Source organism: Pan paniscus, chromosome 22 (assembly GCF_029289425.2).
Source record: "Pan paniscus chromosome 22, NHGRI_mPanPan1-v2.0_pri, whole genome shotgun sequence".
NCBI classification, from domain to species: Eukaryota; Metazoa; Chordata; class Mammalia; order Primates; family Hominidae; genus Pan; species Pan paniscus.
In genome coordinates this window covers 35,035,787-35,062,457 of record NC_073271.2, presented here as the reverse complement: position 1 = coordinate 35,062,457, position 26,671 = coordinate 35,035,787, and the positions used below count along the sequence as shown (strand labels likewise).

At 46.8% G+C, this 26,671-nt stretch overlaps 1 long non-coding RNA gene across 2 annotated transcripts in view; it reads left to right on the top strand.

Annotated features, from left to right (window-relative positions):
* Window positions 1-1,408: 1,408 nt before the first annotated feature.
* LOC129394959 (uncharacterized) overlaps window positions 1,409-26,671 on the top strand; it is a 114,593-nt gene continuing 89,330 nt past the window's right edge. For both annotated transcript variants that reach the window (XR_008622408.1, XR_008622409.2), the window contains exon 1: window positions 1,409-1,507. This is a non-coding gene — a long non-coding RNA (uncharacterized LOC129394959). The remainder of the gene's footprint in view (window positions 1,508-26,671) is intronic.

Here is a 26,671-nt window from a genome sequence, read left to right as displayed (position 1 = left end):
TAAGATCACCTTTCCACCAAGGCAACCCCTCCACCCGCACCGCCCCCCCAGCTGTCTTTACCCCATAACTCTTAGAGTTTCCTTATCGGTTTCCTCTCTGTCTCCACCTGTACAGTGGAAGCTCCAGGGAAGAAGGGATTTTTTGGGTTTTATTTTGTATTTGGCAGCTACTTCCCCAGTGCCTACAGTGGTGCCCCGTGCTCCATAAGCCTGGGGGAATATTTGTTGAATGAATGAATGAGTGCAAGAAAGAATTAAAAGCAGCATTTGCTAAGTGTCCTGTCAACCCATCTGTTCAGAAATGGCTTTGGCATTTCTGTCTGAAATGAGTCACCTGCTTAGGGGCCTCACGATTCTTTTCTCCTCACCCACAGAATTTATTTTTTAATGATGAAAGGCTGGATCATTTGAAATCACTGTGGGATGTGTGCTTTTCTAGCCCCGAGTGTGGCGCTGACCATGTAATTTTCCATGCACCAGTTTAAGAAAGCAGTAGATTTCCACCAAGAAAGAGGAAGGAGCTGGCGGCCAAGCCGGGAGTGGTATTTTACTGGGGAAAAACAGGGGCGGCTGATATACAAAGCAATCTGCAGGCTTGGTGCTGACACCATAGCCTTCCAGCGACCAGGTGCAGAAGCTCAATATAGAAAGCTCCAAAACGGAATGTTTATTACCTATTACCTGAGAAGTACGCACTTTCAATTTGCCCTGCCCCAAAATGTATTTCTGGGAAAGCAGCCTTATCTCTAGCATGGCTTGGTAGCAACAGCTCTGCTTAGTGTCATTATCTGGAGAGCAGCTGTCTACACTCACCTTTTAAAAAGGTGCTTCTAACAAACAAGCAATCTAATTTATTAAGCAAGCTGGCTTGGGCTGAGGGAGGAAGGCAGGTGCTTTCATTCAGCTTGCTCACAGGATATTGTTCTTACAGAGCTTCCCACTTGTTTGTTCTTTATTCCCTTCATTTCCCTGCTTAAGAGAGCTGTTTGCCCGGCACGCTGATTTACAGAACGGGGAGTGATCTGGATTTATCTGTGGGTTCACTGGCCTCCCACAGGGCTTATGGATGGTCTCAGTTTCAGCTGCATCACACACTGCCTGATGAAATTGACAGTATTCGGCCAAACACCAACTGCATGTGGTTCAACCTAAGGGTATTTTACATTGAAGGGCAAAGTAACAGATTTCAAAGCAAAAGACCCAAGTTCACATCTGATCACCTGCTAACTGGCTACGTAATCTTGGGAAAGTTCCTTGGTTTCTCTGATCATTCCTGGTCCTCATCTGTAAAACAGTTCAATTAATAGCCAGCTAGGAAGCCATGATGGGAAGCACTTGCGGCTGCTTATATAAAGCACTCAGCACAGTGCCTGGCGCGAAGGAAGCTTTCAGTAAGTGGTAGGTGGTGCTTATTTGCGGCCATGGCTTATTGAGACTGGAAGCTGCAGGGACTCCGGTGCACGATGGTGGATGTTCCATGAATGCTGGCAAGAAGAGTGAGCATGGGGTGAGCTGAGAACTCAGAACTTAGCTTCTTAGATGCCTGCTTTGTGTATAGTTTTGCCCTGTCCTAAAGCCCAACGTGCACCGATGTTTTGCATCATTGTTCCTGTTGTATATGTTACTTATCACTCGTCATGAGCTTGTTTATATCCACCCACAGTCAGGGGTTCTCCTCCTCCCTCCTCTGCAGGCAAATCCATGTCTGGCTCTCCGGGCGAAGGGGGTGGGGTGAGTGGTGGACCAGGAGGTCCTGATGGGGTTGGCCTCAGCTTGCCCTGGGCATTCTGCCGCCTATGGCCTCTCCATAGCCACTTTGCCTTTAATCTCTGGCTTCTCCAGGCCTAGAACAGGATCTGGTTTTGTAGGCAGAATCAAATACACAATTTGCAGGGCCCACAGTACAAAAGGAAAATGCAGGACTCCTTGTTCAAAAATCGTTAAGAATTTCAAAATGGCAGCCACTGAGCATTAAACCACGAGCAGGGCCTTCCGAGGGCGCCTGCTGTGGCACTACCTGCAGGTGCCTGTGATGCCAGCCCTGTTGGTAGGCAAGAAATGTTTCTCGAGTTGAACTAAGTAAAAGTTAATTCAATGCACACAGATGCCTGGGTGCTCCCAATGTATCCTGCTGTTTTGCAGCAACATGAGTAAGTGTCAGGCTGAGGGACATGAGTCACTAATGTGACCTGAGCACTCGGCTCGTTGGGTGATGCTCAGCTCTGGCGTGGGTGTGATAGAGCCTCTAGAACATGCCTGTGCTTGGGCACCATCCCAAGAGATTCTAATTTGAGTTGATTGGGTCCACAGTACAAGGCGTTTCTTTTCTCTCCTCAGCAACAGTGACAGAATCATGGCAAACATGTTATTTTTTTAGCATTATTAATTTCCATTGTGGTAAAGTACACATAACGTAAAATGTTCCAACTTAACCATTTTTACGGAGAGTTCTATGATACTAGGTCCATTCACACTGCTGTGCAACCATCCCCACTATCCATCTCCAGGCCTGTTTCTGTCTTGCAAAAGTGAAATTTGCTATGCGTGAAACCCTAACTCCCCATTCCCTACAGCCCCTGGCAAACACCATTCTACTTTGTCTCCATGGACTTCATTCCTCCAGGTGCCTCATGTAAGTTGAAATCATACAGTATTTGTCTTTTTGTGACTAGCTCATTTCACTCGGCAATATGCCATCAAGGACTATCCATGGTGTAGCCTGTGTCAGAAGCGCTTTCCTTTTTAAGGCTGAATAATATTGCATTGTATGTAGAGACCACATTTTGTTTATCTATTCGCCTGTTTGCTTCCACCTGTTGGCTATTTTGGGCAAACGTATCCTTTTTATAGTAGTGTGGTTTGATTGCCAGTCCCACTCACAGATAGGAAAGTCGAGGCTAAGAGAGTGTGAGTAGCTTGTCTACACAAGCAAAGAAGGCTCCCGATTCTGAACTGTCTGCTTCCTGCCCCTTGCTCTCTTCACCTTTCCACACTTCCTTTTACTCCTGCAGAAGCGCGCTTGTTTTTTTGCATTGAGATAAGCAGTGACTATTTACCTAATGACTGGCTGAGTAGTTTTCCTCCCTTTCATGCCCAGTGGATAAGCTGCTGCTGGTAGAAAATTGGATACACACAGGTGTCCCCTTATTGGAGTCTTGTGTTCACAACACGTGTGAGCACCTGGTTGCTTCAATGACAGGGCTTGCTCAGCAGGTGAAGAGGTCGTGGCACCTTGTGCTTCTCCAGGGCCTGACACAAGACATGTGGAGAGGACAGATGCAGGGGAGGTCCCACGGCAAAATGCAGCCCCACAGCAGAACTGGTGGCTGTGAGGTCTGTAAAGCCATTAATTTCTACTAATTCCTTTCAAGTGTGGTGGGAAAAGCTGAACTTTGAGATTTCTACCCTGAACCCACCGTTCCTAACATGGGAAGTTGGTGTTCATGACTTATTCTCCCCAAGCCTTAGTTTCTTGATCTTCTCACCGTTAGACAGAGATTATAGTACCCACCTCACTGGGCTTTTGTGAATATTAAATCTGCAGTGAGGGTTAAGCTCCCAGGATACACCGGCACCCACCATCAAGACACACATATGTCTCCTGCTCTTATCTTTCTATTCTCCCTTGGAAGCATAAGTGTTTATTGTTTTAGTGTGTACATTTTGAAGAAAATGACCTGTTTTGTGGCTAAAAGAATGGAAACTTCTCTTTATTCATTATGTGAAGAGGAGATTGGCTCTGTATGATCAACACACTTGTCGTTTCTTTTTGATATGAAAGACAGTGGGACATTATTTTTTCCAAAAGTTTTGAGACTGAAAAACTTTTTTCCTAAACCTACAAATGTGATAAAGTAGACAAAGAAAGGCAGGGGTTGGGGTCAGGTTTTCTAATGCATCATTTAAAAAAAATCTAACTCTTTTGGACTTTCTTGGATGTGCTGCTCCTTTGATGACTCTGATGAGGACCTCATTGGGGAATGGAAATCTCTGGAATGAATTTAAAAAAAAGTGTGTGTTTTACTGGCATATTTCTAAAGTCCTTAAAATACTTCTGTAATAACAATCTCTATGAAAGATCAAGTCCTACAACAGGGTAAACTGAGTTTTAGATAATCGAGCATGATCCTGTAATTGACGACGTCATTGATCTCTTTCGTGTTGCCTTCACTGGTCATTTTCTTGTTTTCTTTTTTTTTGAGATGGAGTCTCGCTCTGTTGCCCCGGCTGGAGTGCAATGGCACAATCTTGGCTGACTGCAACCTCCGCCTCGCAGGTTCAAGCAATTTTCCTGCCTCAGCCGCCTGAGTAGCTGGGATTACAGGCACCTGCCACCATGCCTGGCTAATTTTTGTATTTTTTAGTAGAGACAGGGTTTCACCATGTTGGCCAGGCTGGTCTCAAACTCCTGACCTCAGGTGAACTGCCCACCATGGCCTCCCAAAGTTCTGGGATTACAAGCGTGAGCCATCGTGCCAGGCTCACTGGTCATTTTCTACTCAAAGGTGGGGAGAGGGATGTCCATTCCTCTCCTGGGCTATACTCTTGGGCCAGGACTCTGTCCACATATTTAGTGGCTCCAGCTGTGGCAAGGTGGTGTTGACAAGACTTGTTGTGTCTTTGCATATTCCTGGTGACTTCGCTGTTGTGAACATCACCAGCTAGGTGATCTAAAGCACTGTTTAGACCTTTTGGTGCTGTTGAATGTCGTCATGTCAACTGTATAGTGACTGTAACATTGCTAGTCATGTCAGCCAAAGTGGATGCCAGCAGACCAGATGAAGTCACCCATCTGGCTCTGCAGGCCTCTGCCCATGTATTTAATCTGTCATAAAGATTTGCTAAGCTCCTGTCCTCAAATATCTTACTATCAACACAAGTCACCAAATTACCGGTGAAACACACTGTGTGCCATGTGGACTTATAATTAGATTATCATAAGACTGGAAATTAGAGGAAGAAGTGGAAGGGCTGTGGGTGGTCAGGGAACACCTTGTGGGGAAGGAGGATAGAGTGCTGAGATCTGAGTGGGAAGATTTGGAAGGGAAAGAAAACCAGAGAGGGCTTTCCCAGCCAGGGAACTGGCATTGCCATAAGTGGAGAGGTGGGGCCAAGTCCAAGCTCTCATGGAATGTTGGGGTTCAGTAGAAGCTGGAGCAGGTACTCGGTGACCTGGGGTCCAGCATAGCCATGAGCTTGCTGAGTAAGCCTAGCCAAGTCACTACATCTTTTGTGGCCTGGTTCTTCATCTATAGCATTGGAGCATGGAGGTATATGCCCAAAAGAACTGTAGACAGAAACTCAAGTGCTTACACACTAATGCTCAGAGACACAGTAATTCGCAGTAGCCAAAAGGTGGTGGAAACAACCCCAATGTCCATCAATGGGGAGATGAATGTCTCCCTACAATAGATTATTATTCAGCCATAAAAAGGAATACCTCCTGATATGTGCTACAGTGTGGATGAACCTTGAAAACATTATGCTAAGTGAAAGATGACAGATCTAAAAAGGCACATATTGTCCGATTCCATTGATATGAAATACTAGAATAGGTAAACCTGTACCCACAGGAAGCAAATTGGTGGTGCTATGGGGTAAAGGGAGGAGGGACTGGAGATTGATTGCTTAATGGGTTTGGGGCTTATTGGGGTTGATGAAAATGTTTTTGCAACTAGATAGAGGTTGTGGTCACACAATGTTGTGAATGTACCGAATCTTTCTTTTTAAAATGCTTAATTTTATGTTCAGCTCAGTTAAAAAAAAATGGGGCATTGTATTAAATCCAAGCATTTCAGCTTTCCTCTGTGGGTCCTGAGGAATTCTGGGGAGAGGCCCCTACAGGGCAGGAGAAAGGTTTTACCTACCCCTGTCTTTTCTCTCCTTCGATGAGCACAGCTGTACTTTAAATATTTGATACCCTGGGAAGGCAGTAAGATTTCATGGGAAGAAAAGCTTCCCAAAGACGTTATCCTTTTTTAAAAATGATGAAAGGTGAGTTCAGCTTTCTGGTATCTTTGCTAGATGGGAAATTCTGTCATTTCTTTGGGAATCGGCCACGTGTCATTTTTCAGCATCACCTAGACCTCTGGGCTGTGGCCCTTCTAAAACAGAGTCTTCTATAACCTCATTTGGCAGATGAAAATGGCAAGCGCCCCTGGCTCTTGCCATTTTATTTATCTTCAGAGAAATTTTGGCCAAGGGAGTTTCTAGGCATGCGGGACTTAGGTTCCAATGGGAAGGCTGTGGACAAATGGGATGGATTCCCCTTTGCCTCCTCCCACCCTCAGCCTGCTGAATCAGAGTCTGCATTGTCATGAGATTCCCCAGGTGATGGTCACAGTGTTGAAGTTTGAAAAATGCTGGTAGCTAAGGCAAGTTCAAAGGCCTGAAGGTCAGCACCTGACTCCACTTCCTCATGGTAAAAAGAAGAAAAACAAAAACAAAACATCTTGTAGAATCTAGCAGAATTTAGGAATAGATGCTGCTTTCAGCCCAGTCCTGAGCACAGGGGAATCAATCACTCCATCAAAAATCGGGTGAATCTCACTCTAACATCTGTGGTTCTTAGGGCTTCATAGGATCTCTAGGAGTTGCCCTGGATGTAAGTTTCAACCCTGGGGAAAGTTCCCATTTCACTTTAGATTCAGAGTTGAAATCCAACTTTTGGGTCTAAAGATACTCAACTGGGTTTGCTCTTAAACAAACGTAATTAGGAAATTGAAAAATATACACACGTGAACTTATACATAGAGATATTTAACTAGTTGATGTTTCTGGATGGTCTTTAAAGAGCTCTTTACAGCTGTGTGTAGATAACACTCATGGGCAATGTACTCTAACTGTCCCATAAACCAGGAAGGCAGGGCATGTTGCACGATACATCATCCCATCACTTGACTGTAATAAAATGACTACTTCCTTGATGAACGTGTACCAGTCCTTTCATATGTTATCTGAGCAAATGATAAAAGTGGCAATTACATTTTAATAGGATATGTGTCCAAATCTTCTTTTTTTTTTTAAACCATTGCCAACATATACAATGAACAGTCTGTATATTTACATGCTCCAAGGTGGAGTCTAGGTTACTTTTATGGTAAACATATGGAAACTTGCTGTACTTAGGAAGTTTTTTCTCCTGCCAATGAAGTTTTTCATTAACCAAAGCTTTTGTTTTGGTTGCTCCATTCCTGTTCTATGAATCAGAAATAATATGCATGTTATGATAAAATATCCACTCTTTAATGCAAACAGAAAAGCTAAAACACTGGGATGATATCTCTGAGACTGTGTTTGAGTGTTATATTAGTCTGTTCTCACACCGCTAATAAAGACGTACCTAAGACTGGGTATAAAGGAAAGAGGTTTAATTGACTCACAGTTCTGCAGGGCTGGAGAGGACTCAGGAAACTTACAATCATGGTGGAAGGGGAAGCAAACATGTTCTTCTTCACATGACAGCAGCAAGGAGAAGTGCCGAGAAAAGGGAGAAAAAGCCCCTTCTAAAACCTTCAGATCTTATGAGAACAGCAGCATGGGGGTAAGCACCCCCATGATTCAATTACCTCCTACTGGGTCCCTCCCACGAGGGGATTATGGGAAATACAAGTCAAGATGAGATTTGGGTGGGGACACAGGCAAACCATATTAAGTGTTTTAAAAAGCCAAAGATAAAAAGAAATGTTTCTGAGATCCTAAGCACTTCACCTTTCTGAATCATCCTGCATTTCTGGAACACAAATGAGCCGATTAAAAATTGCTGGTATTATTTGGATTACAATGAGAAGTTTTCCCTTCCATCATCTCTAAGCTTTTGATCATTTGCACTTTTTGAGTTTTCTTTGCTGTAACTTGAGTTGTTTCATATACAGCAAATTTTCATAATAAATACAAAACGATTATTCTCCAGCTTAAAACGTGAAACTAAGAATTGCTTATAATCAGAAGCTTTTCAGTGGATACTCATGGTTAATAATACGTGGTTCAAAATCAAAGAACCATCTCATGTATCTGACACCTGTCACCTATGTTCTTTCAATCAATCAATACTACTTCTTGAGCATGTATGCTATCAGCCTTGAGGTAGATCTTACAAAGGTGTTGAAAATGCAAAAGTCATTGAGAGTTTCACCGATCTTACCATTTAAATGCTTTCTCTGAAGCAAAGGAAATGAGCCATACATTCTGTGTTGAATCAGTGGTATGGATGAGGCCCTGTTCTGTCGTTCAGAACAAGCACGGAGCACTGATGCTTGGGGGTGAAGATGCCACGAAGCCCATCCTTCATGCTAAAGTCAATAAGGCATTTTTTTTTTCCCCCGGAAGCCAAACATATCTTGAGATTCCATTTTGAAATAAGGTCTGCCCTTGTTTCTGTTCTTCATGTTCATGCTGAGGAGATGCAAATGCTGGATTAAAGAGCATCTCACTCAATTAATAGAAATTAAATAAAATCAAGACCATTTTGGTCCATAGATACTAGGCCTTCATAGAGTCAACTAATACTATCTAGATATTTGTTTGGGTCAGGACTTATTCAGATGCAGGTGACAAAAACTGAGCTCAGACTGGCTTAAGAAAAAAGGGAAGGCAGAAGGAAAGGAGGGGCTTTGGGTCCAGCTGGATCCAGAGTCTCAGATGACATCATCGAGACGACTGTCTCAGCTGTAGCTGCCTCTACTTATCTTCAGTTTCACAGATTTTCTTCATATGGCTTCAAGATGGTCCCTAGTAATTTCTGTGACTACATAGTAGGACCTCCAGACCAAGTGTGACCTCTTACCTTAAGCTCCATTTCAGTTCCCCCAAAGAACTCTGATTGGGCCAGCTCTGGGCCAATCACAGTGTGTTGGGGTGGGACTGGGGTGGGACAATTTCATAGGCCTGAGTGACTGCCCACTTCTAGGGTGGGTGAAGTGGATCACATGGCCATGACATCCACTGGAGAGACCTGTGTAGAAGGGAGGGAGAGCAGTTTGGGAAGGAAAGGAGGCAGGACAGGCAACACATGTCAGCATTGTATTATTGTTTGACAAAAAGGCAGTATTGCAGAGTAAATATCGAAAAATCCGCATAACCTGGGAGTAAAATGATTGATATGGGCTTCTATCCTGGCTCTATCACTTACTAGCGATATGACCTTGAGCAAGTTACTTAACTTTTGTGTCTCACTCTCCTTCCTGGAGGTGGAGGTAACAATAGTACTCCACCTCCTTGGGTTGCTTTGAGAATGAAATCAGCTACTTCATACAAAGCCCTTGGATTAGTGCCTGGCATATGGAAATGTTACATAGTTGAGTGCCTTCTGCCTGGTGTTGTTTAAACCACATATTTTTGATATGAAACAGTCCCTTTAGTGGGGAAATAAGTATCCGCCCATTGATTCATTCATTGATTCATCAAATATTAAGCACCAGTGAAGGGTCAAGTACTTGCCTAGCACGGGGGATGCAGCAGTGACCTAGACCCAGACCTGCCCTTGAGGAGCTCATAATTGTAGAAGCAGAAGGTACTGAAGAAACAAGATTATAATGAAACGTGGGAAGTGCTGCAAGGGGTGTGTCGCCTGTGCCACCTGCATCTCACGGCAGCCATGGCTGTAGTCCGAGGTCTCCAAATGAGCATGTCTCTAGTGGCACTCCCTCTGTTATCTGCCTCTCTCTCTCCCCAGTTTCCCACCTTTTCTTTTGAGATCCTGTGCCCCTTCATCAACAAACACCATCCCTACTGCAGATAGAGGAGGTTCCAGCCCTGCCTCCTTTCTTTGTGTCTTATGGAAATCGGTGCTTCACCTGGAGATGGAGACATAGCTGGTCCCGGGTTTGTGGCAGTGAGTCTCATTGAGGGAGGGTGTGTGTGTAATTTTACCCCCCAGGGGACATTTGGCACCTTCTGGAGACAGTTTTGGTTGTCACACTGAGGGGTGCTCCTGGCATCTTGTAGGTAGAGGACAGTGGTGCTGCTCAGCCTCCTACGGTGCCCAAGACAGCTCCCTCAACAAAGACCTGTGCAGCCCTAAGTGCCGTGGACGCTCTTCAGGGTAAAGGGCTTGCAGAGGGAGCTTGTTGAGGGGAGGGACTGGAGATGAAGCCCCACAAGGCTTGCATTGTGGAAAATGGAGAAGACAGACTCTTTTGCTCGAGCCTGGCTATAGGCACCCAATGCGTCCATGTAGAGGGGACATGGCTGCCCATCTGCCTGTCTTGGCCTCTCCAGAGGTGTAGGGAGATGCACTGGCTACCAGAAAGGAGAGATGGAGGGAGGTGACACCAGCACCAACCTCCCTTGGCCAGGCTCTCCTGCTGCTCTCCCCTTCCTACTGAGTTGCCAGCACTTATGAAACCATCATTACAGGCATTTTTGTTTTCTGGAAACAGAACTACCACTTCCCTGCACCCTAATATGAGAGGCAGAATTTGCTATATTTCCCCCAAATCTTCTTCCATAGAGTGGAATTTTTGGCTGGGCGCATGACTGCCTAGAAGAAATCACTATGTTTCCCTGCTTCCCCTGAAACTACGTGAAGACATGTGGCTGGTTCTGGCCAATGAGGTGACAACAACAAGCCCCACTGTAGATGAGGATGCAGATGTGGTGGCTGGGTGCCATGTTGGACCATGAGACAAGGACCTCACCTTAGAGGTGGCCAAGTGGAAGAATGAAGAAGCCAGGTCCTGCAGGCTCGGTGAAGAGGAGCTGGATCATTTCTGCCACACTTTGCAGGGAAAAGGAAGCCAAACCCAGTCCCGCGTTGTTTAAGCCACTGTGATTTGGTATCTATGATACTTGCAGTCAACCCGATCCTAACTGGTAAAATAGGTAAATTCATCCTTGGACTTTCAGACTTTTACCTTTTAAAAGTTTTGGGGGCTAAAGTAGAGGGCTGCCTGAATAGAGACTGGAGACTGGTGGCCCTTCTGGCAAGCTGCCTCCGAGAGCATGTCCCATGGCGCAGACACCCAGGAAGGAGAGGGATCATTTGTCATATATGCGCTTCCACATATTCCCCAAGATATATGGGCTTCCACATATGTCCCTGGGGCTCCTGCCCTACAGGAGTGCTTGGTACACCCTACTAGACCCCTGCCTTATCCCAGAGCCCCTTCCTTCTCATTTCCTTCTGAGGTCATTCTTCCCTACCCCTGGGGACAGGGCTGTCCTGATACCTTGTGGTCCCAGCACATCCTCCCCACAGAGAAGAAGAAATGGTCTCAGAGGGTGAGGACTGTTCTGCAGACATAGTCGGCAGATGGAAGAGCTGGGACTTAAACCCAAGTTCCAGGGTGCATGCTCTCTTCTCCTTCCTTCTCCATCTCTCCCTCTCTCTCTCTCTTTATGTACCACAGTTCTCTTGTCCATAAACATTTAAGTAATATGGAAATATAGAAAGTTTAGACCAACATAGGATGGTCAAACTTCAAGATGGTTTAATTATTTTTAATGGAGAATAGAGGTTTTTGTAATGACAGTATCATCAAATGCTATGATTAAGTGCTGAATCATAGTTGTTTAAAATACATTTCTTTATCAAGCCAATTAGCAATGCTAAAATTACCCCAGTGCTCTTACTTGAATGACCAAGAGGTTCAAAACACAAAGTTCCGGAGCAGGAGAATTAGACTGACTTACACAATAAATTATTCTTTAAGAGGAAAATCCATTTTCAAAAAATGTATACCCAAGAAGTGAGAAATGAAAATCAGGCTGAATGATGAAATGTTTTTTCACATTGTCGGAAAAATACAAGTCTCAGGAGTTGGCTTCAACAGCGCACCCAGTGTTTCCGCAGGGCTGAGGACTGGGCTCGTGGACGGGGCTGCCCCGCAGGCCTCAGTGATGACAGTTCCAGAGCTGCGTGCACTCTGCCTGGCTGAGTGGATGCATTACCTTGCTCTCTAGAAATAATGGGAATTACCCACTGAATCCTTGGCACAAAGTGCTGATAATATACCAATTAACGAGTAATTAGGAAGATTTTTCCTGAACATTAGGTTCTGGGAGAAAGTCTCATTTGAGAAACAGGTTTGTATGTCTTCTCTCCTCTTCCTGTGGTTTTCAGCTCAGCGGGCGTCCAGCGAATCTGGGTTTGTTTACAATGACTCCAGGGCTGTTCCATTCACTGATGTGGTTCAAGCAGCGTGTGTAAATCATGCTATGCTGGCCCTGGTCATCCCAGAGCCCGCGTGAATAAAAAGGGGGCCTTGCTCTCCCACTGTGAGACAGACTTGCATGGGATTCCTTCAGTGCAGAATTCTGGAATGTTGATGAACACCAGGTAAGCCAGGGAAGGAAAGGGAGGGAACTGCAGGAAGGGAGAGAAATGGCCCTGCCTCGGTTTCTTTCTTTCTTTTTTTCTTTTGAGACAGAGTCTCACTCTGTCGCCCAGACTGGAGTGCAGTGGTGCGATTTTGGTTCACTGCAACCTCCGCCTCTCACGTTCAAGTGATTCTCCTGCCTCAGCCTCCCAGGTAGCTGGGATTACAGGCGTGTGCCACCACCCCGGCTAATTTTTGTATTTTTAGTAGAGATGGGGTTTCACCATGTTGGCCAGGCTGGTCTTGAACTTCTAACCTCAGGTGATCCGCCCACCTCGGCTTCCCGAAGTGCTGGGATTATAGGCATGAGCCACTGAACCTGGCCCCCTACCTCGGTTTCTTTGCTCCACTTCCTGCAGCAGGGACAATGAGATCCCACCATGTTCCACAGGAGATTCCTCGCTGGGAGGGCAGAGCTGGGCGGAGGAGGATGGAGGAGCCCGGAGGCCCCTGCCCAGCAGTGAGGCCCCCCTGTGGAAGCTAGAGGGGAAGCAGAAGAGGAAAAGTTGAAAGTGGTTCCAAGTTTCCGACTCTGGGAAAGAAAGCGATAGAGATGGGTAACCGCTGAGTGGCCAGTTCTGGGTGGGCCGGCACTGACTGTGGCCTACAGCACGCTCTGGTCCAGGTCCGCTCCTTCAAACCCATCCACGGAGCACCGTGATGTGCAGGCTTTGGTCTGGGCACCAGGACGCAGTCGTGACAAACAAATCCCCGCTCTCACAGAGTTGATGGTGTAGGAGGTGACATTTCTGCCGAGGCACTGCCGGCGTTTTGGGCTGGATCGTGCTTTGTGGCTGGGCCTTCCTGTGCATTGAAGGATGTTAAGCAGCATCCCTGGCCTCCACTCACCAGATGTCAGGGGCCTCCTCCAATTGTGACAATCAAAAGTGACCCCGGGCACTGGCCACTGTCCCCCGGGAGAAGTGAGGAGCGATGTCACCGCCAGTTGAGAATCATTTGCCTAGTAGAAAAGCCAGGCGATAAATAATATATTGGTGAATAGATGCATGCTGGATGATAAGGAGAAGTAAAGCAGGGGAGGGTGGAGAGGGCACTGATGGGGTGACAGTAGGTCTCACTGAGAGGTGGTACCGGAATAAAAATAAATAAAATAAAATAAAAATAAAGTCCCGAGGAGGAGAAAAGAGGAGTAGTGCAAAGCCAGGGGCCCATCTGTTGGAGGAGCGGGCGGGAGGGGAGACCTTGGGGAGGAGGCGGAGACATGGGCAGGCTGCGAGGGCCTTTGCAGAGGGTGTGGAAGTGGGACCCCGAGTGCGCTGGAGTCACAGAGGGCAGTGGGCAGAGGCGGATGGCTCCCTCCCACCACCGTCCTGTGACACAGGCCTGTAGGCCCAAAGGCCCGCTCGGCTCAGCTGGTTTCTCTCCTGTGGCTCTCACAGACCACCGTCCTGGGGTTGACCAGCTGGGCTTTCATCAGGAGGCTCCGGGAAATCGACTTCTAAACCATTCCAGGCCATTGCCAGCCTCCGGTTCCCTGTGGCTATATGGCTGAGACCCTGTTTCCTTCCTTGCTGTCAGAGCTGGGAGCCATCCCGAGCTCCTGGGGACTCTCTGGTGAATCCCAGACGATCGCCCTTTCAAAAGGGAGATGAAGAAATTGCCTTCATCACTTTGGCAGAGTCTTTTTTGCTGTGTAACAAAGTGTATTCATGTATTCATGGGTTCTGGGATTAGGACGTGGACATCTTTGGGGACTGTTCTGCCTACCAAAGTCTGAAACAAAAGATATGGTGTTATTTTCCTGAGCATTATGCTTTAATTTAATTTATTTATTTTTATTTTTAATTTTTATTAGAGACAGAGTCTTGCTGTATTTCACAGGCTGGAGTGCAAGCGCATAATCACAGCTCACTGCAGCCTCCATCTACCAGGTTCAAGTGATCCTCCCACCTCAGCCTTTCAAGTGGCTGGGACCGCAGGTGTGCACCACCACACCTGGCTTTTTTTTTTTTTTTTCTCTGTAGAGAAAGGGTGTCTTTATGTTGCCCAGGCTGGTCTCAAACTTTTGGGCTCTAGTAATCCTCCCACCTCGGCCTCCCAGAGTACTGGGATGAGAGGCCTGAGCCACCACATGAGGCCAGCATGATGCTTTTATAAAGGGAACCCTGAGTTGAGCTTGACAAGGGCAGGTCCTTTGCATTGGCCATCATTGATGCCACACGTGGGCATAGTGAGGTGGGCGTTGACAGCAGTAAATCCTGACTGGGCAGCCATGCTCCATGCAAGGCATGGGAGTGATGGTCCCCTCACAGTTCTTGGAGATGGGGACCACTTTTAGCCTGGGTTTTTTAATGGGGGAAGCCAGGCTCAGAAAGACAAGGCTCTCTCATCCAAGAGTGGGCGACCCAGGGCTCAGTGCCTGCCTGCCTATGCTCTAAACCAAGATGTTCTGTGAGATTCTTCTCTCCCACAGCAGCCCCCGCGCGTTTCATTCATGCTCACCTAAAAGGAAACGAGGAACCTCCAGCTTTTGCTCCTCTAGTGGGAATGTGCTTTATGGGGAGCCCTGGGAGAGATGTGGGCTGAGTAGGGAGAAATGAAACGGAAGTGACAAGAGCCCACTCTGGGGGCTTAGGGAAATACGGCGTGTTATGTGTAAAGATGAAATAGAGTGAATGTTTCCTAGCAACCAGACTGCTAAGGGACAGGTGTATGTAGGTGGGGGAAGCTGTGTGTGGAAGGCTGTGCTGGGTTCTCAGTGCATGGAGGACAAAGAGCACACTATCTTGTCATTCCTGTGTCAACGAGACTCTCACAGGTAGCTCATGAGACGTGCACCTAGTTAGGGTGGAGAAGCGCCTTCAAACGGCATTGATGTAAATATTCTCCCAACCTCCCTGGAGCACAGCAGACAGTCAATGCACAGACAGCGTTGTCTCTAGCTTCCATGTCTACGAAGTTTTATCTGATTCTATTTATACAAAGTTCTAGAAAAGGGAAGTCAAATCTCCCATGTTGCTTTGGGCCAGGAGTGGGAATGATGGCAAAGGCATGTAGAAAACTTTTTGGGGTAACAGGACAATTCTGTATTGTTGTGATGGTCATGTATGTTTACTTTTGTCAAAGCTCGTTGGGTTGTGCAAATAAAAATGGATGCATTTTATTGTATGTCAGTTCATAGCAGGAATGATTTTTTAGAAAGGAGTACCATAGGCTTTCCTTGGGAGAAGGAAGCATTGAGGATTGAGTTGAATTCAGATCTTGCCGAGCCAGGGCTAAGTCACTCAGACTCCACATTCCTGCTTTTCCATCATCAGAATGAAGTGATGGCTTAGACCCAATTCCAAGGGGCTGTGCAGATGGGCTTACTGGTCAATATGTGGCTCTCAGAACTAACCACTGAGTGGGCGAGAATGCTGAGCAGCAGCCTTGCTTGCAAATGAAGGACCGGTCAGGGCAGGTGGCTGTTAAGTAGCCACCCGAGTCAAGATGGCTGATTAGATGCTGCTCCCATACTTTCATCTGATGTTGATTTGGGATCTGCACAAGAGCTGTCCTTTGAAGGATGAAAAATAAGCAAAGTTAGGAAAGTGTGAGTTTCCTCTTTGCCTCGCATTAATGGATGGGTGGTGAGACACACAGAGGGTTTCCTGAGGTGCCCAGGGCAGGATCTTACTGATCTCCTTGTACTCTTGGATGCCTGTTTCCCCACCTGGACAATGCCCTGACAAGTTAGTGGTGATAGGGTTCACGCCTGTATTAGTCCGTTTTCATGCTGCTGATAAAGACTTACCGAAGACTAGGCAATTTACAAAAGAAAGAGGTTTAATGGACTTACAGTTCCATGAGGCTGGGGAGGCCTTACAATCATGGTGAAAGGCAAGGAGGAGAAAGTCATGTCTTACATGGAGGGCAGCAGGCAAAGAGAGAGAGAGAAGCAAAAGTGGAAACCCCTTATAGAACCATCAGATCTTGTGAGACTTATTCACCACCATGAGAACAGTAGGGGGGAAACTGCCCCCATCATTCAATTATCTCCCACCATGTGGGAATTATGGGAGCTACAAGATGAGATTTGGGTGGGGACACAGAGCTAAACCATATCAGTGCCCTCATTCAGACCACCTAGGTTTGAATCCTACCATTAGCTGTTGAAGACTAGGGAGAGCCAGAAGCAGGAAGGCCAGTGTGACAAGCCTCCCAAAATACCCACGGTGGGTGGGCTTAGGGGCTGAATGCTGTCTCCACCAATTACTTGCTGTAGGAACTTCTCACAAGTTTCTATACCCTCTGTGCTTTAGCTCTTCATCTGAAAATCTGCAACAATAATAGTACCTACCTCTTGTTATTGTTATAAGGTTGTATTAGTCCATTCTCACACTGCTATAAAGAAATACCTGAGACTGGGTAATTTATAAAGGAAAAAGGTTTAATTGACTCACAGTTTTGCATGGCTGGGAAGGCCTCAGGAAACCTACAATCATGGCGGAAGGCAAAGAGGCATGTCTTACATGGCAGCAGGAAAGAGAGAGAATGTGCGCATAGGAGGAACGGTCAAACACTTATAAAACCATCAGATCTTGTGAGAACTCACTCATTATCATGAGAACAGCACTGGGGAAAGCCACCCCCATGATCCAATCAACTCCCACCAGGTCCCACCCTCAACACGTGGGGATTAGGGGGATGACAATTCGAGATGAGCTTTGGGTGGGGACACAGACCCAAACCATATTAAAGGGTTATATAGGATAATGCTTTTGAAGCACTTAGAATAGTGCCTGGCACATGGTAAGTACTATCTGCACATTTGTCAAATAAAATAAACAAATGATGGAATGAATTAATGGGTGCAAAACTCTTGGCACTGGTTCTGGGCCTTTGTGTGTGTCCGTTTATGTTAAAGAGTGGTATTCCTGCTTCAGTGTCTACTTTGGTAGAATGAATTGAAACAGGCCTAGATTTTAAGTAACAGTCATAATGGCTTCTGTGGTCTGTAATGAGCCTTGTATTATCTCTCTCATGCCTTGGGTCTTATTATTATTTTTTTTATTTTTGTTTTTATTTTTGAGACAGAATCTAACTCTTATTGCCCAGGCTGGAGTGCAATGGCGTGATCTCGGCTCACTGCAACCTCCGCCTCCCGGGTTCAAGCGATTTTCCTGCCTCAGCCTCATGAGTAGCTGGGATTACAGGCGTGCACCACTGTGCCCGGCTAATTTTGTATTTTTAGTAGAGACAGGGTTTCTCCATGTTGGTCAGGCTGGTCTCGAACTCCCACCCTCAGGTGATCTGTCCCCCGGCCTCCCAAAGTGCTGGGATTACAGGCGTGAGCCACCGCGCCCGGCCCTTAATTTTTAAAATATACTTTTTCCCACTAGGAATCCCAGGCCAGCTTCCCAAGTTCTCACTTCCACGTGTCATATTGGCATCACTTTTGAGGACTTCAATGGAAAAAAAAATAGAGATAAATAAATGTTGAAATCCTCAATTTTCTTGGCAAACAAATTATCCATATCTACAGGTAGATATAGATACCTGTATATCTATATCTTCTATAAATATCTTCAGAATTTTATATCTATCTGATTGATTGATCGATATAGATACATATCCTTTTTATGGAGGGGCCAATGTCTAACACCTATGAATGGCAAAAACACCAATAATAATGGACCATATTAATAATACTAGATTTTTTTTTTTCTGGAGCCATTTATGCCCCTGGACCTCTTTGGCAGTCTGTGAAACCTGTGGGCCAATTTTCAGAATCAGATTTTTGAATGCACAAAATAAAACACGCGGGTTATAAAGGAAACCACTTACATTAAGATTAAGATACCATTATAAAACAATGAATGAGGTAGCAACACATGTGCTATTAATATACCATAACCAGATCTATAACAAGCCTCGGAGGTGGTACTAATAACCTGGGAATTTTGAAGCAGTGATGGGCATAAGTGGTGGACAGGCATAACATGGAATGAGATGATCCAGTGATTTTTACTGGTGTCAAAGTCACAAGGATGCTAACACGCCACTGTGCTTGTTGCCTAGGTACCTATTGAAAGGAAATGATACATTTCAGTTAAAGGCTAGCGAAAATAAAAATGTAATTTTTACCCTTTAAGTTCCTGGATCCAGGTTTAGAGGCCCCTGCCTGCGTCATTCCTTCCCCCTTCCCTTCTTTCCTTCTCCTTCCTGCCTGCTTCTAGGGTGAAAACCAGGAAGGCAGGCCTGTCACCCCAGCACCAGAGCCCCTTTATCTAAAAGATCCACAATCGATTCTCCCTGGCCATGCCTAATAATGCATTGATTTTTGCAATGATCTGAATATCTGTGTCCCCGTAAAATTCATATGCTGAAATCCACACCCCCAGGGTGATGATATTAGGAGGTGGAGCCTTTCGGAGATGACTAGGTGGTGAGGGGAGAACCCTCATGACCGGGATTAGTGATCCCATGAAAGAGACCCCAGAGAGACCCCTCACCCCTTCCCATGTGAAGTTAGGGTGAGCAGAGGCCATCGGAGAGGAAGCCTCTCTCACCAGAACTGACTCCGCCAGCGCCTTCATCTCAGACTTCCAGCCTCTAGAACTGCAGAAAATACATTTCTGTTGTTCATAAGTCACCTATGGTATTTTGTGAGAGCAGCCTGAACAGACTAAGACATTTTCATCTCAAAGACATTATCATTTACATGAAGTTAATGTGTCTCTGCAGATGAAGGAAGCTCACGCCTTGTGAAGGAGGTGGCTTATGGCTGTTACCTTAAAATCTCATCACGTGCTACTTGGATATAAATTTCCTATGGCCCAAATTGTGAGAAATGGCCAGTGTGGGTTCACAAACCGCCTCGGAGAGGGGCACATGTAGCCCCAAGGGTTTACAAACGCTTGTTCCCAGCAGCGATGATGAAGACCCCCACACCAAATCCCAGTTAATTAAAGTGCTTTATTTAATCATCTGTGGTGTTGCTGAGGGAGATGAAGGTGATGCTGAATGCGGGAGCCCGGGTAAGGCAGGAAGTGGAGAGTCATGTTACCATGGCAACAGTGTCCCTGGCCTGCAGTGTGAATGAAGCTCTGGCTCTGAAGACCTCCGTGGTTTTAAAATGCCATCTATGTGAATATGACATCAATTTGTCACAACAAATCTAAATAGAACCTACTGGGGAGGGACAGAGACCCAGAGACCCAGAGGGAGACACTGACACAGAGAGAGTGATAGAGAGAGAGAGGCAAAGTCACAGAGACAGAAAGAGGAGGGGAGAGGGATGGAGAGAGACAAAGTCACAGAGATAGATGGAGGGGGAAGAAGGGAGGAGGGAGAGAGAGAGGAGAAAAACAGACGGTTGACAGACAGGTTAGGAGAGGTGCTTCTGGTGCTGCTGGTTGTGCTAGGAAAAGACATGTTTCTCTTTGGACAGATGTGCTGCCAGTGCTGGAAGTAGGCTGACTGTGTGTCTCTCCCTGCTCTGAGCCTGGCACCAGATTTGGCAAAACCAGACAGAGCAAAAGCTGCTTCCAGCCCACAGCACCCAAGGCTGGTCTCCTCTTTCATCGCAGGGCTGCTATGTACAGTTGCACAGGCTGTGCCCTGCACCAAGCACCCAGAAGAGGATACAAGAGCCTGCCTGTGCTCCTTGAAGTATCTCTGAGCCCTGATGAACACCTGTGTCTACGTGGAGAGAGGGGAGCCTCTGCTCACATGAGCAAAGGCAACAGGGGGGACTGCAGAGGCCTGTTCCCTCCCACAGTCTCTATTTTGCAATAAGGTGGGTGGAAGGCTCTTCCAGATGTATTTACATGCAACAGTAACCTCTTACCCTTACCTCCTTACCTTTGATGAAGACAGTAAAGACCAACTCCCTGACAAATAGACAGAAATGCATGGCGATTGGAAGAGAGTCTTGCGACCTGCGTAGACTTGAGGTGTGTCCTTGATGTTCCTGTCTTGGGGTTGGTGTGAGAAGCCTGTGGTTTCTTCATGGGAGAGGAATGTCAGCTCTGCCGTCCTGAGCTGATTGTTCAGATAGGAGACTTTAGCCCACAGAGCCTCAGTGCACTCATCTGTACAGTGGGGTGGTTTGGAATCACCAATTCATAGCAAAGGTTGTTGTGAGGATTCAAAGAGATACATCATGTTAAGTGAGTGAGTGTGTGTGTCTGTGTGTGTGTGCATGTGCATGTGTGCAGAGCCCTGACATCCCAGGGCAGGCCACCTTGACCACACACAGCTATGCGTATTTCGTGCCTGAGATTGCCATGGGTGTAGAGCCCTGGCCACACTCATGGGACTGGCTTCGGCCTGAGCCTTGGCACCATCAGAGTGGGTGCTACAAGGTGCTGTCCCGACATGAGAAAACTTGGATTTGCTAAAATTCCTGCTGCCTCAGGCTGACCTGACCCCTGCTCCCAGGAAGAGGTGTTTGCCCTTTCCTTCCTCCTGCGGCGCCAGCCTGATGGGGGGAAGCACAGATCCGACGCTCTGACTGGCAGGACCTCTGATGCCACACGTGCCTTGGGAACTCGTGCCCAGGTGGGAGAGTCAGGCTGACGTGGGCTCCTGCAGCAGGTCAGACAAGCCCAAGTTCAGCGCCTGCTCTGCCAGCCATATGACCAGAGTTAAATTCACCGGCCTTGAGTCCCTGCTTCCTCATCTGTGAAACACAGAACAAAACAACCTTGATACCTGAGGTTGAGACGAGACAGAGAAACAATGTGGGGGGTGGAAGTTTCTCCCACAGCTTCTAAGAAATGATCATTCCATGCTAATATGTTGGTTGCTGTCAACCTACGTGATGGGTTATGGCTATGCTGTGGGGAGGAGCTTGCCCTTCTCTGAGGCTCGGTTTCCTCTGTGGGCCAAGGACTGGAGGGGTCTTGGACACTGCGAGCCCTAACAGAGTTGAAAACATGAATCCCAGAAAATGGCATGCACCATGATAACCTTTTATAAAAGTATGAAAAAACTAAAACTAAAGAGTGTGTTTTTAGGAATACCTACCCAGGATAAAACTACAGTGTTCAAAAAAAAAAAAAAAAGGCCAAACACAGGTTCAGCCCAAGTGGTGCCTCTAGAGGAAGAGGGAGCCGTAAGTGGGTGTGAATTGGTGCTAAGGCTCGGGACACATGGTGTTGGTGACCTCGCTGGGCTGAGTATGCAGATGCCTGTGGATGTGCACATACTTACATGTGCTTCCAGTAGGAAGAGGGTGGTAATCTATTTCTTTGAACCTGACATTGGAGAGAGAGAGAGACAGAGACAAACACAGGGGCAGAAACAGAGACAGAGACAAAGAGAGACAGAGGGAGGAGAGAGAGAGAAAGTGTTTGGAGCCGTTTTTTTTCAGTCTTTCAGGAGCGGCCTGCGTCTCACCTTTGGTTCCGTGGAAAGGAGCCCTGTTGCCATACACAGCTGTTGAGATCCATGTAAACAAAGGTCCGTGCGTGCTAAGCAGAGTTTGGAGAACGGGTCCTGGAGACCATGCATTATAATTGGGTAGTAAGAGAACGTAAGTAGTGGCTCAAATATTTCAGCAAGGTTTCAAAAGAAATATGATTTACAAAAATGTCATTTGGTGGCTCTATGGTCCAAAGCTGCTTATTTTTCAGAGGAATGAACTCCATTTATTTAGTAAAAGGAACAGAAAGGAATATTCCGGCGCATGAAGCAGGTGCATGCCTGGAGCTTTGCTTTTTGGAGGTTGCCTCACTTCAACCTCGCAGCAAACTCTGTGAAAGCTTAGACCTCATTGTGTACAGTGGTTAAGAGTGCAGGGGCCCGACAGTGAGTGCTATAGGACATGAAGCTAGGGGAGACCCCTCAGTGTGGGGGCACCGTCAAATGGTAGGCACTTAGGAAGACCAGCATGGCAGTTTCATGTAAAATGAAACACACACCACTCCCATGACCCAGCAATTCCACTCCTAGGAAGGGTTTGCCCAAGAGAAATGAAAATGTGTGCACCGAAAGACCTGCCCAAGAGTGTTTACAGCAGGTTGATGCATCGTAGCCAAAAACTGGAACCCAAGAGTTAGCCCACAGGCAAATGATAGCAATCTGTGGAATATTCAAACCATGGGTAGGAGAACAGGAGAAAAGGAGCAATGTACTATTTTATTTATATGATATTCAAGAACAGGAAGGACTGATGGGTGGTGATGGGAATCAGGACTGTGGCTGTCTCGGGACAGGGACTGGATCCACTAGAAAAGGGCAGTGGGGAATTTTCTTGGGGAAATGATCTGTTCTATATCTTGATTCAGGTGGCGCTACACAGGGCTTAAATTTGTCAAATCGTATTGTGAATTTCACTTAATGAAGCTTTGCCTCATTAAGAATGTTTTAAATGGTAAAATCTTTATTAATAAGTACAGGTTCTGAAGACAGACGGCCTGGGTTTGAGTCTTTTCTCTTCTGTCTGTAGGAGTTTGCCATGGCTGTCATAGCAAATGACCACAAGCTTGATGCCTTCAAACAACACAACTTCATTCTGTTATGGGGCTGGAGGGCGGAAATCCGAAGTTGGTGTTGCTGGGTTAAGGTCAAGGCATTGGCAGGGCTGTGCCACTCTGGAGGGTCTAGGGGAGAATCTGTTCTTGTCTTTTCTGGCCCCTGGTGGCTGCCAGCATTCCCTGGCCCATGGCCCCTCCCTCCATCTTTAAAGCAACCATGTAGCATCTTGCTCCTTGGTAAGAGCCCTTCTGCTCCTGTAGCATATCTTCCTCTGTGTTCTTCTTTAAGGCCTCTTGTCATTGCATTTAGGACATACCAGGACAATCTCTTCATCTGAAAAAATCCTTAAACCCAGCCTGGTGAGGTGGCTCACGCCTATAATCCCAGCACTTTGGAAGGCCGAGGGGTGGTTCACCTGAGGTCAGGAGTTCAAGACTAGCCTGGCCAACATGGTGAAACCCCATCTCTACTAAAAATATAAAAGTTAGCTGGGCATGATAGTGGGCACCTGTAATCCCAGCTACTCAGGAGGCTGAGGCGGGAGAATCGCTTGAACCCAGGAGGCAGAGCCTGCAGTGAGCTGAGATCATGCCACTGCACTCTGGCCTGGGTGAGAGTGCAAGACTCTGTCTCAAAAAAAAAAAAAAATCCTTAAGCCCATCATTTCTGAAGAGACTTCTGGCCCTGGGACAGTCACATTTAACTTTAATCACCTCTTTAAAGGCCCCATCTCCAAATACAGTCACAGTCTGAGCTACTAGGGGATAGGGCTTCAAGACAGGAGTTTTTGTTTTTATTTTTTTGAGACAGAGTCTCACTCTGTCACCCAGACTGGAGTGCAGTGTCGCGATCTCGGTTCACCGCAATCTCTGCCACCCGGGTTCAAGTGATTCTCCTGCCCTAGCCTCCCGAATAGCTGGGATTATAGGCATGTGCCACTACCACTCGGCTAATTTTTGTATTTTTAGTAGAGATGGGGTTTCACTATGATGGCCAGGCTGGTCTTGAACTTCTAACCCCAGGTGATTCACCCGCCTCGGCCTCCCAAAGTGCTGGGATTATAGGCGTGAGCCACCGTGCTAGGCCAAGAGATGAATTTTGAGGGGAACACAGTCCAGCTCATAACACAATGTGTAGCAAAACCAATCCAAAAGGGAAGGACAAGGTAAACAGGGAAAGGTGGCAAAAGAAATGGCGGCCCCTGTGGGTGTGGCTGCTCATGTGAACACAAGCTCAGGGACGTTCCCTCCACGTGAATTAACCGTGAACAGAGGGAAGTGGAGAAATGGACTCTGGGCACAGGAAGGATGGAGGGTGTGGGTGACAGCAGCACTCAGGCCACCGCCTGGCAGAGGCAGCTAGCAAAGGGGAGGTCATGAAAGCCGTGTGTGTGTGGGTGGAGAGGGGCTGAGGAAGGAGGGCCCCTCCATCTCCTGGTCTTTTCCATCCATCATTTGAGGGCGTAGACACCAGGAGTTGGCTCATACCTGATACCATCCCATGTTTACACGAAGTGATAGGTCTCAAACTGTGGAGCCTGGACTGACCTCTCACCATTGCCTGGAAACGTGTTAGCAATGCAGAATCCCAGGCCCTACCCAGACCCACGGAATCAGAAACTATGGGGCGAGGAACAACGGGTGTTGCACCAAGCCCTTCAGGTGATTCTGATGCCCCCGAAAGTTTGAGAACTGCCGCTGTAATTATGTTGAACTGAACTTCAACTGTAATTATGTTGAACTGAACTTAAACTGAGTGGCCCTGCACAGACTGTGGATATAGAAGAAGGCTGCTGTAACACCAGGTCTTGGGGTGAATCTTCATGTGATCTTCGGAACAAGGATACTTGGCTTGGATCCCAGCCCAGACACCCTGCACCTATAGGATGGGGACCTTGGCCCTGACCTCAGGATGGTGAGAATGAGACATTCTATGGGACACTCACAGCAGAGAGTCAGGCGTGACTAGAGACCTAACAGCATCTTCTTTCCTTCCTCCCTGGGCCCTGCCCCTTGTAGGCAATGGGTATGGCATTATTTTGCTTTTATTTTGCATCCTTCGACATGGGCCATCCTACTTTAAGAGAACTTGGAGGGAGGGAAGGTTGGGGAGGACACAGCTCATTTCCCTGGACCCCTTTTGGAACTAGCCAAATCCCCAGAGGGCCTTAGTGGTTCTTACTTGGATTTGCAGCCCAAATCGGGCTTAGGTTGAAACCTCGGAAGCAGACAGAAGCAGCAGAAGAGATGTATTAAGAATAGAGATAAAGCCGGGCACGGTGGCTCAAATCCCAGTACTTTGGGAGGGTGAGGTGGGCGTATCATTTGAGGTCAGGAGTTTGAGACCAGCCTGGCCAACATGGTGAAACCCATGTCTACTAAAAAAATACAAAAAATTAGCTGGGCATGGTGGCGTGTGCCTGTAATTCCAGCTACTTGAGAGGCTGAGGCAGGAGAATCACTTGAACCCGGGAGGCAGAGGTTGCAGTGAGCTGAGATCATGCCTCTGCACTCTGGCCTGGGTGACAGAGTGAGACTCTGTCTCAGAAAAAAAAAATAATAATAATAAAAATAAATAAAAAAATAAATAAAAATAGAGATAGGCAGCGACTTTGAGTGAAAGTGACCTAAAGGGGCATTTTAGGGTGGAACTGTGTGTGAGTTTCCCGGAGCTGCTGTAACAAACAGCCACAAACTCGGTGGCTTCAAACAACAGAAATGGGGCTGAGCAGTGGCTCACGCCTGTAATCCCAGCACTTTGGGAGGCCAAGGCAGGTGGATCGCTTGAGCTCAGGAGTTTGAGACCAGCCTGGCCAACATAGAGAAACCCCATCTCAACAGAAAATACAAAAATTAGTTGGGCGTGGTGGCGGTGCATGCCTGTAATCCTAGTTTCTCAGGAGACAGAGGTGGGAGGATTGCTTGAGCCTAGCAGGTCCAGGCTGCAGTGAGCTGTGATCACACCACTGCATTTCAGCTTGGGTGACAGGGTGAGACCCTGTCTCAAAAAGAAAAGAAAAAAACAAACCAAAAAGAAAACAGAAATGTATTCTCTCACAGTCTTGGAGGCCAGAAGTCTGTAATCAGTTGGTTCCTTCTTGGGGGCTCGGAGGAAGAACCCTTCTTGCCTCTTCCTGGTTTCTGGTGGTTGCCAGGGATCCTTGGGGTTCTGCGGCTTGCAGCAAATGCCTCCCATCCCATGGCCTCCTTCCTGCATGTCTTTACATCATCTTACCTCTGTGCCTGTGTCCACATTTCCCTCTTAGGAGGACACAGCCTTTGGATTTAAAGCACACCCTACTCCAGCGTGACCCCATCTTCTTATATTTACAAAGACCCTCTTTCCAAATAAAGTCACATTCCCAGGTACCAGGGATTGGGACGGTAACATATCTTTTCAAGGGACACAATTCAAGCCACCACACTCAGCATTTATGTAGCAGTGCCGGGAATGATGGCAGCTTTTTGAGCAGGCTCTGCTTTGCAGCGGCAGGCAGGTGGGTGGCAGGATCTGCCCAGTGGCGAGTTTCTCAGAAAGCATTTGTTCCTCTGAAAGCATTTGTTCCTCTGAGGAGGGCGACTTCACTCTGGAGAAACTGGCTGGACTCTCAAAGCCTTGAGAGCTAATGGCAGCTTCTCAGGACCTGCAAAATAGAGAAAATGAGGAAATATCGTAGGTTGTTTGAACCAACTATTGCCTATTTAACTTCACAAAATGGAATTAAGAAAAAGGAGAAGCAGAAGTTAGATCTTAATGACTTTTTTTTTTTTTTTTTTTTTTTTTGCTTGAAGGCAAATTAATGAGAGATGGGTGGGAGCAATAATGAGGGTGGTCTGAAAATCAATGTGGTAACTGTCTCCTGCATCTGGACGGAATGTACTGAAAGGAAGTCATATATGTTTAATGATGTGTTTGTTAGTATTCGAGTT